The following is a 12,246-nucleotide window of genomic DNA, read 5'->3' on the forward strand; positions in this document are numbered from 1 at the left end:
AACTCTAAGTTTGGTGTTGGAAGGTTCCAACAATGCTCTGAACATCTGTGAGGCTCCATGAGAGCTCACTGTCAAGCTATTGACATTAAAGAAGCGCTTGTTGGGAGGCAACCCAATGTTATCTAATTATATTTATTTATTTTCTGTTGTTATTTTCTGTTTTCTTTAGGTTGATGATCATGTGAAGTCACAAAAACTACTGAAAAATCAAAAATAAAATGAAAAATAGCAGAAGAAATAGAACACCCTGGAGGAGAGCAGTCTGGCGTTTAAACGCCAGAAACAAGCATCTGTCTGGCATTTAACGCCAGAAACAGGCACTAAGCTGGTGTTTAACGCCAGAAACAAGCATCTACCTGGCGTTAAACACCAGAACAGAGCATGGAAGTGGCGTTTAACGCCAGAAACAGGCAGCAGTCTGGCGTTAAACGCCAGGATTGCACAGCAAGGGCGTTTTACATGCCTAATTGGAGCAGGGATGTTAAGTCCTTGGCCCCACAGGACCTTTGGACCCCACAGGATCCCCACCTACCTTTCTTCTCTTCACACCCTTTCATAACTCTCTTCCCCAAATACCCTTCACCAATCAACTCAATCACTCTTCCCCATCACCTCTTCACCACTCACATCCATCCTCTCTTTCCCAAAAACCCCACCTACCTTTAAATTCAAAATATTTTCCCTCCCAAACCCAACCCTAATGGCCGAACCCTAAACCCCTCCCCCACTCCAATATAAACCCCTCATTCCTTCTTCATTTTCACACAACACAACCCTAACTTCACCCCTTGGCCGAAAACACCTCACCCTCCATCTCCTCCATTTTCTTCTTCTTCTACTATTTTTCTTTCCTCTTTTGCTCGGGGACGAGCAAACATTTTAAGTTTGGTGTGGTAAAAGCATTGCTTTTTGTTTTTCCATAACCATTAATGGCACTTATGGCCAGAGAAACCTCTAGAAAGAGGAAAGGGAAGGCAATTGCTTCCACCTCTGAGTCATAGAAGATGGAGAGATTCATCTCAAAGGTCCATCAAGACCACTTCTATGAAGTTGTGGCCAAGAAGAAAGTGAACCCTGAGGTACCTTTCAAGCTCAAGAAGAATGAGTATCCGGAGATCCGACTTGAGATCCAAAGAAGAGGTTGGGAATTTCTCACCAACCCCATTCAACAAGTCGGGATCCTAATGGTTCAAGAGTTCTATGCAAATGCATGGATCACTAGGAACCATGATCAAAGTGTGAACCCGAATCCAAAGCATTGGCTTACCATGGTTCAGGGGAAATACTTAGATTTCAGTCCAGAAAATGTAAGGCTGGCGTTCAACTTGCCAATGATGAAAGAGAACGCACGCCCCTACACTAGAAGGGTCAACTTTGATCAAAGGTTGGACCAAGTCCTTATGGACATATGTGTGGAAGGAGCTCAATGGAAAATTGACTCAAGAGGCAAGCCGGTTCAACTAAGAAGGCTTGACCTCAAACCAGTGGCTAGAGGATGGTTAGAGTTCATTCAACGCTCAATCATTCCTACTAGCAACCGGTCTGAAGTTACCATAGACCGGGCCATCATGATCCATAGTATCATGATTGGAGAAGAGGTGGAAGTTCATGAGATTATACCTCAAGAACTCTACAAAGTGGCTGACAAGTCTTCCACTTTGGCAAGGTTAGCCTTTCCTCACCTCATCTGTCACCTCTGCAATTCGGCTGGAATTGATATAGAGGGAGACATCCTCATTGAAGAGGATAAGCCCATCACTAAGAAAAGGATGGAGCAAACAAGAGATCATAGACCTCAACATGAGCATGAGGAAATTCCTCACCATGAAATCCCTGAGATGCCTCAAGGGATGCACTTCCCTCCACAAAATTATTGGGAACAAATCAACACCTCCCTAGGAGAATTAAGTTCCAACATGGACAACTAAGGGTGGAGCACCAAGAGCACTCCATCATCCTCCATGAAATTAGAAAAGATCAAAGAGCTATGAGGGAGGAGCAAGAAAGACAAGGAAGAGACATAAAGGAGCTCAAGAGCACCATTGGTTCTTCAAGAAGAGGAAGACACCACCCTCACTAGGGTGGACTCATTCCTTAATCTCCTTGTTTATTTATTTTCCTATTTTTCGATTTTTGAGCTTTATGTTTATTTATATTTGTGTCTTATTACATGATCATTAGTGTCTAAGTGTCTATGCCTTAAAGTTATGAATATGAATCCATCACCTCTCTTGAATGAAAAATATTTTAATTACAAAAGAACAAGAAGTACATGGTTTCGAATTCATCCTTGAAACTAGTTGTTTTCTGAATGAATGCTTGAACAGTGCATATGTCTTTTGAAGTTGTTGTTTATGAATGTTAAATATGTTGGCTCTTGAAAGAATGATGAAAGAGGAGACATGTTATTTGATAATCTGAAAAATCATAAAAATAATTCTTGAAGCAAGAAAAAACAGTGAATACAAAAGCTTGCAGAAAAAAAATGGCTAAAATAAAAGAAAAAGAAAAAGAAAAAGCAAGCAGAAAAAGCCAAAAGCTCTTTAAACCAAAAGGCAAGAGCAAAAAGCCAATAGCCCTTAAAACCAAAAGGCAAGGGTAATAAAAAAGGATCCAAGGCTTTGAGTATTAATGGATAGGAGGGCCCAAAGGAATAAAATTTTGGCCTAAGTGGCTAAATCAAGTTGTCCCTAACCATGTGCTTGTGGCATGAAGGTCCAAGTGAAAAGCTTGAGACTGAGTGGTTAAAGTCGTGGTCCAAAGCAAAAGAGTGTGCTTAAGAGCTCTGGGCACCTCTAATTGGGGACTCTACAAAGCTGAGTCACAATCTGAAGAGGTTCACGCAGTCATCTTTCTGTGGCATTTATGTATTCGGTGGTAATATTGGAAATCAAAATGCTTAGGGTCATGGCCAAGACTCATAAAGTATCTGTGTTCAAGAATCAACATACTGAACTAGGAGAATCAATAACACTATCTAAATTCTGAGTTCCTACGGATGCCAATCATTCTGAACTTCAAAGGATAAAGTGAGATGCCAAAACTGTTCAAAAGCAAAAAGGCTACTAGTTCCGCTCATCTAATTGGAATTAAGCTTCATTGATATTTTGGAATTTTTTGTATATTCTCTTCTTTTTATCCTATTTTATTTTTATTTTCTTGGGGACAAGCAACAATTTAAGTTTGGTGTTGTGATGAGCGGATAATTTGTACCCTTTTTGGCATTATTTTTAGGTAGTTTTTAGTATGTTTTAGTTACTTTTTGTTATTTTTCTATTAGTTTTTATGCAAAAATCACATTTCTAGACTTTACTATGAGTTTATGTATTTTTTTGTAATTAGGTATTTTCTGGCTAAAATTGAGTGACCTGAGCAAAAATCTGATTCAGAGGCTGAGAAAGGACTGCAGATGCTGTTGGATTCTGACCCTCCTACACTCAAAATGGATTTTCTGGAGCCAGAAAAGCCTAATTGGTGCGCTCTCAATTGCTTTGGAAATTAGACATCTTGGGCTTTCTAGCAATATATAATAGTCTATACATTGCCTGAGATTTGATGGCCCAAACTGGCGTTAAACGCCAGCCAAAGACCCTTTTCTAGAGTAAAACGCCAGAACTGGCACCAAAACTGGAGTTAAACGCCCAAACTGGCACCCAAGCTGGCGTTTAACTCCAAGAATGGCCTATGCTCGTGAAAGCTTCAATGCTCAACCCAAGCACACACCAAGTGGATCCTGGAAGTGGATTTCTGCACTATCTGCACTTAGTTACTCATTTTCTGTCAACCAAAGTTACTAGTTTAGTATAAAAACTACTTTTAGAGATTCATTTTGTATCTAATGACATTTTACATCTCATATTGTGTTTTCTACGGCATGAGTCTCTAAACCCCATAGGTGGGAGTGAGGAGCTCTACTGTGTCTCAATGGATTAATGCAATTACTATTGTTTTCTATTCAATCATGCTTGATTCTGTTCTAAGATACTCACTCGTACTTCAATATAGAGAATAGGATGATCCGTGACACTCATCATCATTCTCGAACTTATGAACGCGTGCTTGACAACCATTCCCTTTCTACCTGAGCTCAACGTAGTCATTGGGCGACAGCTTGAGTGCGTATCTCTTGGATCTCTAATCCACAGATCGAGTTTATGGAATTAGAATCTTCGTGGTAGAGACTAGAAACAATTGGTAGCATTCCTGGGATCCGGAAAGTCTAAACCTTGTTTGTGGTATTCCGAGTAGGATCTGGGAAGGGATGACTGTGACGAGCTTCAAACTTACGAATGTTGGGCGCAGTGACAGTGTGCAAAAGGATAGAGAGATCCTATTCCAACACAAGTGAGAACCGACAGATGATTAGCCGTGCAGTAGCTGTACCTGATATTTTTCATCCGAGATGAGAAATTCGACAGTTGATTAGCCGTGCAGAGACCATACCTAGTATTTTTCATCCGAGAGGATCATACAGCTTGCCATGGAAGGGAGCACGCGTGATTGGAAGAAGATAGTAAGAAAACAGAGATTCAGATGACAGAGCATCTCTAGAACCTCAACCTGTTTCTTATTACTGAATCACAAGTACCATTTATTTCATGTTATTTACTTTTCATAAACAAAATCATTTTTATCATTAATCTCCTGACTAAGATTTACAAGATAACCATAGCTTGCTTCAAGCCGACAATCTCCGTGGGATTGACCTTTACTCACGTAAGGTATTACTTGGACGATCCAGTGCACTTGCTGGTTAGTTGTGTGGAGTTGTGAAAAGTATAATCACAATTTCGTGCACCAGGATGCTAACCAAGTAACCTAAGAATTGAACTTGGTGAGGTTAGGTAACCTTAATTGAGGAAATTGCAAGTTCAATTCTAGGTAACAAGTTGAAAACAAGCAGTTTATGAAAATTTGGGCAGCATCCCGGCAGTAAATTGGACGTTTCCAGATAGCAAACAGTAGTAAAAACAGTCACACGAACTTAAGATATCAAACAGGCAAAGCAACCAAAGAATTCACATGACTCATAGGCGAGCAAGGCAGTAGTTACATGGTACATAAGAACCAAGAAATTTACTCATGGTGACAACCATGAGTTTAAATAGCAACACAATCATCAGCAGCAAGCAAGTAACATTCAACAATTAAACACAAACGGAGCATTTATCAGGCCTAGAATCCTCTAACCACAACCTAACTACCTAACTGCAATTATTTCTATCTAGCCTAACATGCACAATTAGTCACCTAGCTAATCTAAAACTAACTAACAAAATTAACAAAGGATAGTAAAGAAAATAGAGCAGAGGCATGGTAAAACCTGGAGGCAGAGGCAGAATAGAATAGAAATAAAGGAATGGGAGGAAGAGGCAGCAAAGTGGTGCTACCAGCAGCGACGACTCACAGCGGCGCCGGAGGTTGTGGCAGACAGAAGGCAGAGAAAGGAGGTGATGAGAGGAGTGAGAGAAAGATCAAGAGAATAAGAGAGATGAGGAGACGGAGAGGGTGGTGGCGACGGCGGTGGTGTCGCCGGTGCGGTGGTGGCGGAGTGAGCTCTGAGGATGGTGGTTATGGAGTGAGAAGCAGAAGAAAGAATGTTGGGAAGGAGGTGGGTGAGGTGCGCAACTGCGCTGTGTTCATCGCGTGGTTAGGGTTTAATTAATTTGAATCCACGCGTGCGCACATGGTGTGCGTCTGCGCAGATGGATGAAAATGGGGGTATACGCGGAAGCGTCTTGTGCGCATTTGCGTGGGTGGAAAAATGAATGAGTGACGTGGTAGCGTCTGATGCGCTTTCGCGTAGATAAGGGGTGTAGGCATGGGCGCGGACGGGTACAGTGCACGTCCGCGTCTAGTGAGTTGGGCTAAGGGCTTAATGTTGGCTCAGGCGTAGCACAACTCTCGGGTTGGTGGCCTGGAAACTCTTTTAGTGGATTGGCGCGCACGCGGCATGTGCCCGGGCGCGCGTATTTGCAAAGTATGGACGCGTATGCACGCAGGGCGCGCACGCGCACAAGCGGTTATGCCATTGGCCCAGTGTTGGCACGAGATTGGCCAAACTCTCTGGAAAAAGTATGGGCCTGCATATGCGTATGGACGCACACGCGCACAGCGTGCGTACGCGTCCTTGACTCTTTTTCTTCTTTTTTTTTGTTTTGTTTTTTTTTTTTGAAAAAGCAAAAATAGCTCAAAATACCCCCAACACTACCTACAGCTCAGAATCAATCAAAATTGTAAGGATACAAAAATCTTTTTGGCTTTTTGAGAATCTTCAAATAAAAGCAAGGGTTACTTGCCCCACAAGCAACCTATAACCAACTTATTGAAACAAGTATGTGGAAAGAAAACTACATACAATGGTAACTCAATTCACTTATTAATCAAAACGCAAGAGAGTGGAAAGAGTTTATCATGGTGGGGTGTCTCCCACCTAGCACTTTTAGTTTAAGTCCTTAAGTTGGACATTTGGAAAGCTCTTTGTCATGGTGGCTTATGCTTGTACTCATCCTTGAATCTCCAAGGATCTTTGCTCCTCAAATGGTTGATAGAAGTTCAAACCATCTTCACCAAGTTTTGATGGAGTTCCACCCAAGATATGAGCTCCCATAGTTGGTCTTCCTGCTTTGAACCAGGATCCCATATCTTATTCTCGTACCCACCTTCTTATTGATCTTCATGAATTTTCCGTTCGGGTGGTTGACAAATAGAATTCTCTCTAACACACCAAGTCTTCTTCATAGACCCATGTAAAGTAGCATTCATCCAATCATGGTCCTATGCTTTGAAGCTTTGACCTCAATGAGCCTAATTCCAAACCTCCAACCACTACACAACTCCTTTTTACCCTTAATTATACAAAGAGCTCTAAGTTGTCCATCCGTTTCAATCAAGCCATATTCAAGTGAGAAATTAAAGCTTAGGTTTGAAGATTTTACCCACTTGAATGTCGTGTTGGATGGTGACTTAGGGAGGAAAACCTCCCCACACTTAGACAATGCAAGGTTGACTTCCTTTTGCTCTTCTTTGGGTATTTCCACCTCTTGACAACTTCTTTCATCTTCTTCATGCTTGTTGACTTCTTCCAATTCTTCCTCATCATCAATCAAATCAAACTTGGGAGGTTGTGTGAAATCTACTTCCATATCAACTTCACATTTGGAAGAGTCTTCAATGAGCTTGCCAACATTACTTGGTGTTGAGTTATCTTCAATAGCTTCAATTTCGCATCCAATGGGAGAGGATTCAATTATTGATAAGAAATCATTGATGATTGAGTCCATCTCTTGATCAACCTTCTCATATTCTTCAATCTTTATATGCTCCGGAGGTTGTTGAGACTTCCATGGTGGTTGATGAGCAGATAATTTATATGCTTTTTGATATTGTTTTTAGTATGTTTTTAGTAGTATCTAGTTACTTTTAGGGATGTTTTCATTAGTTTTTATGTTAAATTCACATTTCTGGACTTTACTATGAGTTTGTGTGTTTTTCTGTGATTTCAGGTATTTTCTGGCTGAAATTGAGGGACTTGAGCAGAAATCAGATTCAGAGGTTGAAGAAGGACTGCTGATGCTGTTGGATTCTGACCTCCATGCACTCAATGTGGATTTTATGGAGCTATAGAACTCGAAATGGTGCGCTTCCAATTGTGTTGGAAAGTAGACATCCAGGGCTTTCCAGCAATATATAATAGTCCATACTTTGGCCAAGAATAAATGACGTAAACTGGCGTTCAACGCCAGATTTCTACCCAAAACTGGCGTCCAGCGCCCGAAAAGGAGCCAAAACCAGAGTTGAACGCCCAAACTGGCACAAAAGCTGGCGTTCAACTCCAAGAAGGACTTCTACACGTGCAACACTCAAGCTCAGCCCAAGCACACACCAAGTGGGCTCCAGAAGTGGATTTATGCATCAATTACTTACTCATGTAAACCCTAGTAGCTAGTTTATTATAAATAGGACCTCTTACTATTGTATGAGGAATCTTTGGTCTCAGTTTTAATCCATTGTTCATCTTAGGAGACTATTGATCATGTTTTAGGGGGCTGGCCATCTCGGCCATGCCTGGACCTTTCACTTATGTATTTTCAATGGTAGAGTTTCTACACTCCATAGATTAAGGTGTGGAGCTCTGCTGTTCCTCAAAGATTAATGCAAAGTACTACTGTTTTCCATTCAATTCATCTTATTTCGCTTCTAAGATATCCATTCGTACCCAAGAACATGATGAAGGTGATGATTATGTGACGCTCATCACCATTCTCCCCTATGAACACGTGCCTGACAAACACTTCCGTTCTACATGCAATAAGCTAGAATGAATATCTCTTAGATCTCCTAATCAGAATCTTCGTGGCGTAAGCTAGAATGATGGCGGCATTCAAGAGAATCCGGAAAGTCTAAACCTTGTCTGTGGTATTCCGAGTAGGATTCAATGATTGAATGACTGTGACGAGCTTCAAACTTGCGAGTACTGGGCGTTAGTGACAGACGCAAAAGGAGGGTGAATCCTATTCCAGCATGATCGAGAACCGATAGATGATTAGCCGTGCTGTGACAGAGCATGTGAGCATATTTTTCACTGAGAGGAGGGGATGTAGCCACTGACAACAGTGATGCCCTTGCATAAAGCCAGCCATGGAAAGGAGTAAGACTGACTGGATGAAGATAGCAGGAAAGCAGAGGTTCAGAGGAACGAAAAGCATCTCCATTCGCTTATCTGAAATTCCTACCAATGATTTACATAAGTACCTCTATCCCTATTCTATTATTTATTATTCGAAAACATCATTATCAATTTATATCTGCCTAACTGAGATTTGCATGGTGACCATAGCTTGCTTCATACCGACAATCTCCGTGGGATTCGACCCTTACTCACGTAAGGTATTACTTGGACGACCCAGTGCACTTGCTGGTTAGTTGTATCGAAGTTGTGAACCATGGTATTGGCACCATGTTTTTGGCGCCATTGCCAGGGGAAGAAAGAGCCATGAATTTTACATAATTAAAGTGTAATCACGATTACGCGTACCAAGTTGCTCACGTTGCTAGGGATTGTTCGAACCTGGACATCATAATTTCGTGCACCAAGTTTTTGGCGCCGTTGCCGGGGATTGTTTGAGTTTGGACAACTAACGATTCATCTTGTTGCTCAGATTAGGTAATTTTCTTTTTATTTTATTTTCAAAAATTTTTCAAAAATATTTCTAAAATTTTCTCATCTGTTTTCGAAAAAAATAAAAATGTTTTCAAAAAAAAATTTTTATTCAAAATTTTTAAGAATGAATTCTAGTGTTTCATGAAGCATGTTGAAGCCTGGCTGGCTGTAAAGCCATGTCTAATTCCTTTGGGAATGAGTATGTCAGGCATGTCATGTCTGAATTACATGCTGAAGCTTGGCTGGCCATTGGCCATGTCTAGTGTTTTGGACCGGAGCTTTCATTGAAAGCTTGGCTGGCTAGTGAGCCATGTCTAATTCCTGGACTGAAGCTTTAGACTAAGAATGCAAGATTCCTGGAATTCATGTTAAAAATTTTGGAATCCTTATTTTTCCTTTTCATATAATTTTCGAAAAAATCCAAAAAAATTAGAAAATCATAAAAATCAAAAATATTTTTCTGTTTCTTGTTTGAGTCTTGAGTCATATCATAAGTTTGGTGTCAATTGCATATGCATCTTGCATTTTTCGAAAATTCATGCATTCATAGTGTTCTTCATGATCTTCAAGTTGTTCTTGGTAAGTCTTCTTGTTTGATCTTGATGTTTTCTTGTTTTGCATCTTTAGTTGTTTTTCATGTGCATTTTTCGTTTGTTAGAGTCTAAACATGAAAGAATTCTAAGTTTGGTGTCTTGCATGTTTTCTTTGCATTAAAAATTTTTCAAAAATATGTTCTTGATGTTCATCATGATCTTCATAGTGTTCTTGGTGTTCATCTTGACATTCATAGTGTTCTTGCATGCATCCCTTGTTTTGATTCAAAAATAAAAGAGAAAAACATGAAAATGATGTTTTTAATTTTTCTCTCTCATCATAAAAATTCAAAAATAAAAAAATATCTTTCCCTCTTTTCTCTCATAAATTCGAAAATTTGAGTTGACTTTTTCAAAAATTTTTAAAATCTAGTTGTTTCTTATGAGTCAAATCAAATTTTCAATTTAAAAATCTCACCTTTTTCAAAATCTTTTTCAAAAATCAAATCTTTTTCAAATTTCTTAGTTATTTTCGAAAATTCCAAAAATATTTTTCAAAAATCTTTTTCTTATTTTTATATCAAATATTCGAAAATAACATAATCAATTAATGTTTTGATTCAAAAATTTCAAGTTTGTTACTTGCTTGTTAAGAAAGATTCAAACTTTAAGTTCTAGAATCATATCTTGTGATTTCTTGTGAATCAAGTCATTAATTGTGATTTTAAAAATCAAATCTTTTTCAAAAAAACAATTTCAATCATATCTTTTCAAAAATATCTTCTTATCTTTTTTTTTAAAAATTTGATTTCAAAATATCTTCTCTAAATTGATTTTTAAATTTGTTTCAACTAACTAACTAACTTTTTGTTTGTTTCTTAACTTTTTCAAAACTACCTAACTAACTCTCTCTCTCTCTAATTTTCGAAAATATCTTCCCTCTTTTTCAAAAATTTCTTTTTAATTAACTAATTATTCTTATTTTTATTTTTAATTTTAAAAAAATTTTCGAAAAATACTAACATTTTTCAAAAACCATTTTGGAAAATCACTAACTCTTTTTCAAAAATATTTTTCGAAAATTCTCCCTCTCCCATCTTATTCTATTTATTTATTCATTTACTAACATCTCATCTCACATCTCAACCCTCCTCACAGTTGTGTTTCTTCCATTACATTACATTCTTTGTCTCCCCCTCTTCTTCTACTCACACAGGGATCCCTATACTGTGGTATAAAGGATCTCTATTATTATTATTATTATTATTATTATTCTGTGCCCTCTTCTTTGTCATATGAGCAGGAGCAAGGATAAGAACATTCTTGTGGAAGCAGATCCAAAACCTGAAAGGACTCTGAAGAGAAAATTAAGAGAAGCTAAATTACAATAATCCAGAGACAACCTTTCAGAAATTTTCGAACAGGAAGAGGAGATGGCAGCCGAAAATAATAATAATATAAGGAAGATGCTTGGTGACTTTACTGCACCTAATTCCAATTTACATGGAATCAGCATCTCCATTCCTGCCATTGGAGCAAACAACTTTGAGCTGAAACCTCAATTAGTTTCTCTGATGCAGCAGAACTGCAAGTTTCATGCACTTCCATCTGAAGATCCTTTTCAGTTCTTAACTGAATTCTTGCAGATATGTGATACTATTAAGACTAATGGAGTAGATCCTGAAGTCTACAGGCTCATGCTTTTCCCTTTTGTTGTAAGAGACAGAGCTAGATCATGGTTGGATTCTCAACCCAAAGACAGCCTGAACTCTTGGGATAAGCTGGTCACGTCTTTCTTAGCCAAGTACTTTCCTCCTCAAAAGCTGAGCAAGCTTAGAGCTGATGTTCAAACCTTCAGACAGAAAGAAGGTGAATCCCTCTATGAAGATTGGGAAAGATACAAACAGTTGACCAAAAAGTGTCCTTCTGACATGCTTTCAGAATGGACCATCCTGGATATATTCTATGATGGTTTATCTGAGCTATCAAAGATGTCACTGGACACTTCTGCAGGTGGATCCATTCACCTAAAGAAAACGCCTGCAGAAGCTCAAGAACTCATTGACATGGTTGCTAATAACCTGTTCATGTACACTTCTGAAAGGAATCCTGTGAGCAATGGGACGCCTATGAAGAAGGGAGTTCTTGAAGTTGATACTCTGAATGCCATATTGGCTCAGAATAAAATATTGACTCAGCAAGTCAATATGATCTCTCAGAGTCTGAATGGAATGCAAGCTGCATCCAACAGTACTCAAGAGGCTTCTTATGAAGAAGAAGCTTATGATCCTGAGAACCCTGCAATAGCAGAGGTGAATTATTTAGGTGAACCTTATGGAAACACCTATAACTCATCATGGAGAAATCATCCAAATTTCTTATGGAAGGATCAAAAGCCTCAACAAGGCTTTAATAATGGTGGAAGAAACAGGTTTAGCAATAGCAAGCCTTTTCCATCATCCACTCAGCAACAGACAGAGAACTCTGAACAAAATACTTCTAATTTAGCAAATTTAGTCTCTGATCTATCTAAGGCCACTGTAAGTTTCA

At 39.1% G+C, this 12,246-nt stretch overlaps 1 non-coding gene across 1 annotated transcript; it reads right to left on the reverse strand.

Moving 5' to 3' along the window:
• Window positions 1–11,525: 11,525 nt before the first annotated feature.
• On the reverse strand, window positions 11,526–11,633 carry LOC112774497 (small nucleolar RNA R71). The gene has a single exon (XR_003188985.1). It is a non-coding gene; the product is annotated as a small nucleolar RNA R71 (small nucleolar RNA).
• Window positions 11,634–12,246: the final 613 nt, after the last annotated feature.

The sequence above is a fragment of the Arachis hypogaea genome, chromosome 18 (genome assembly GCF_003086295.3).
Source record: "Arachis hypogaea cultivar Tifrunner chromosome 18, arahy.Tifrunner.gnm2.J5K5, whole genome shotgun sequence".
In the NCBI taxonomy this organism is placed as follows: Eukaryota; Viridiplantae; Streptophyta; class Magnoliopsida; order Fabales; family Fabaceae; genus Arachis; species Arachis hypogaea.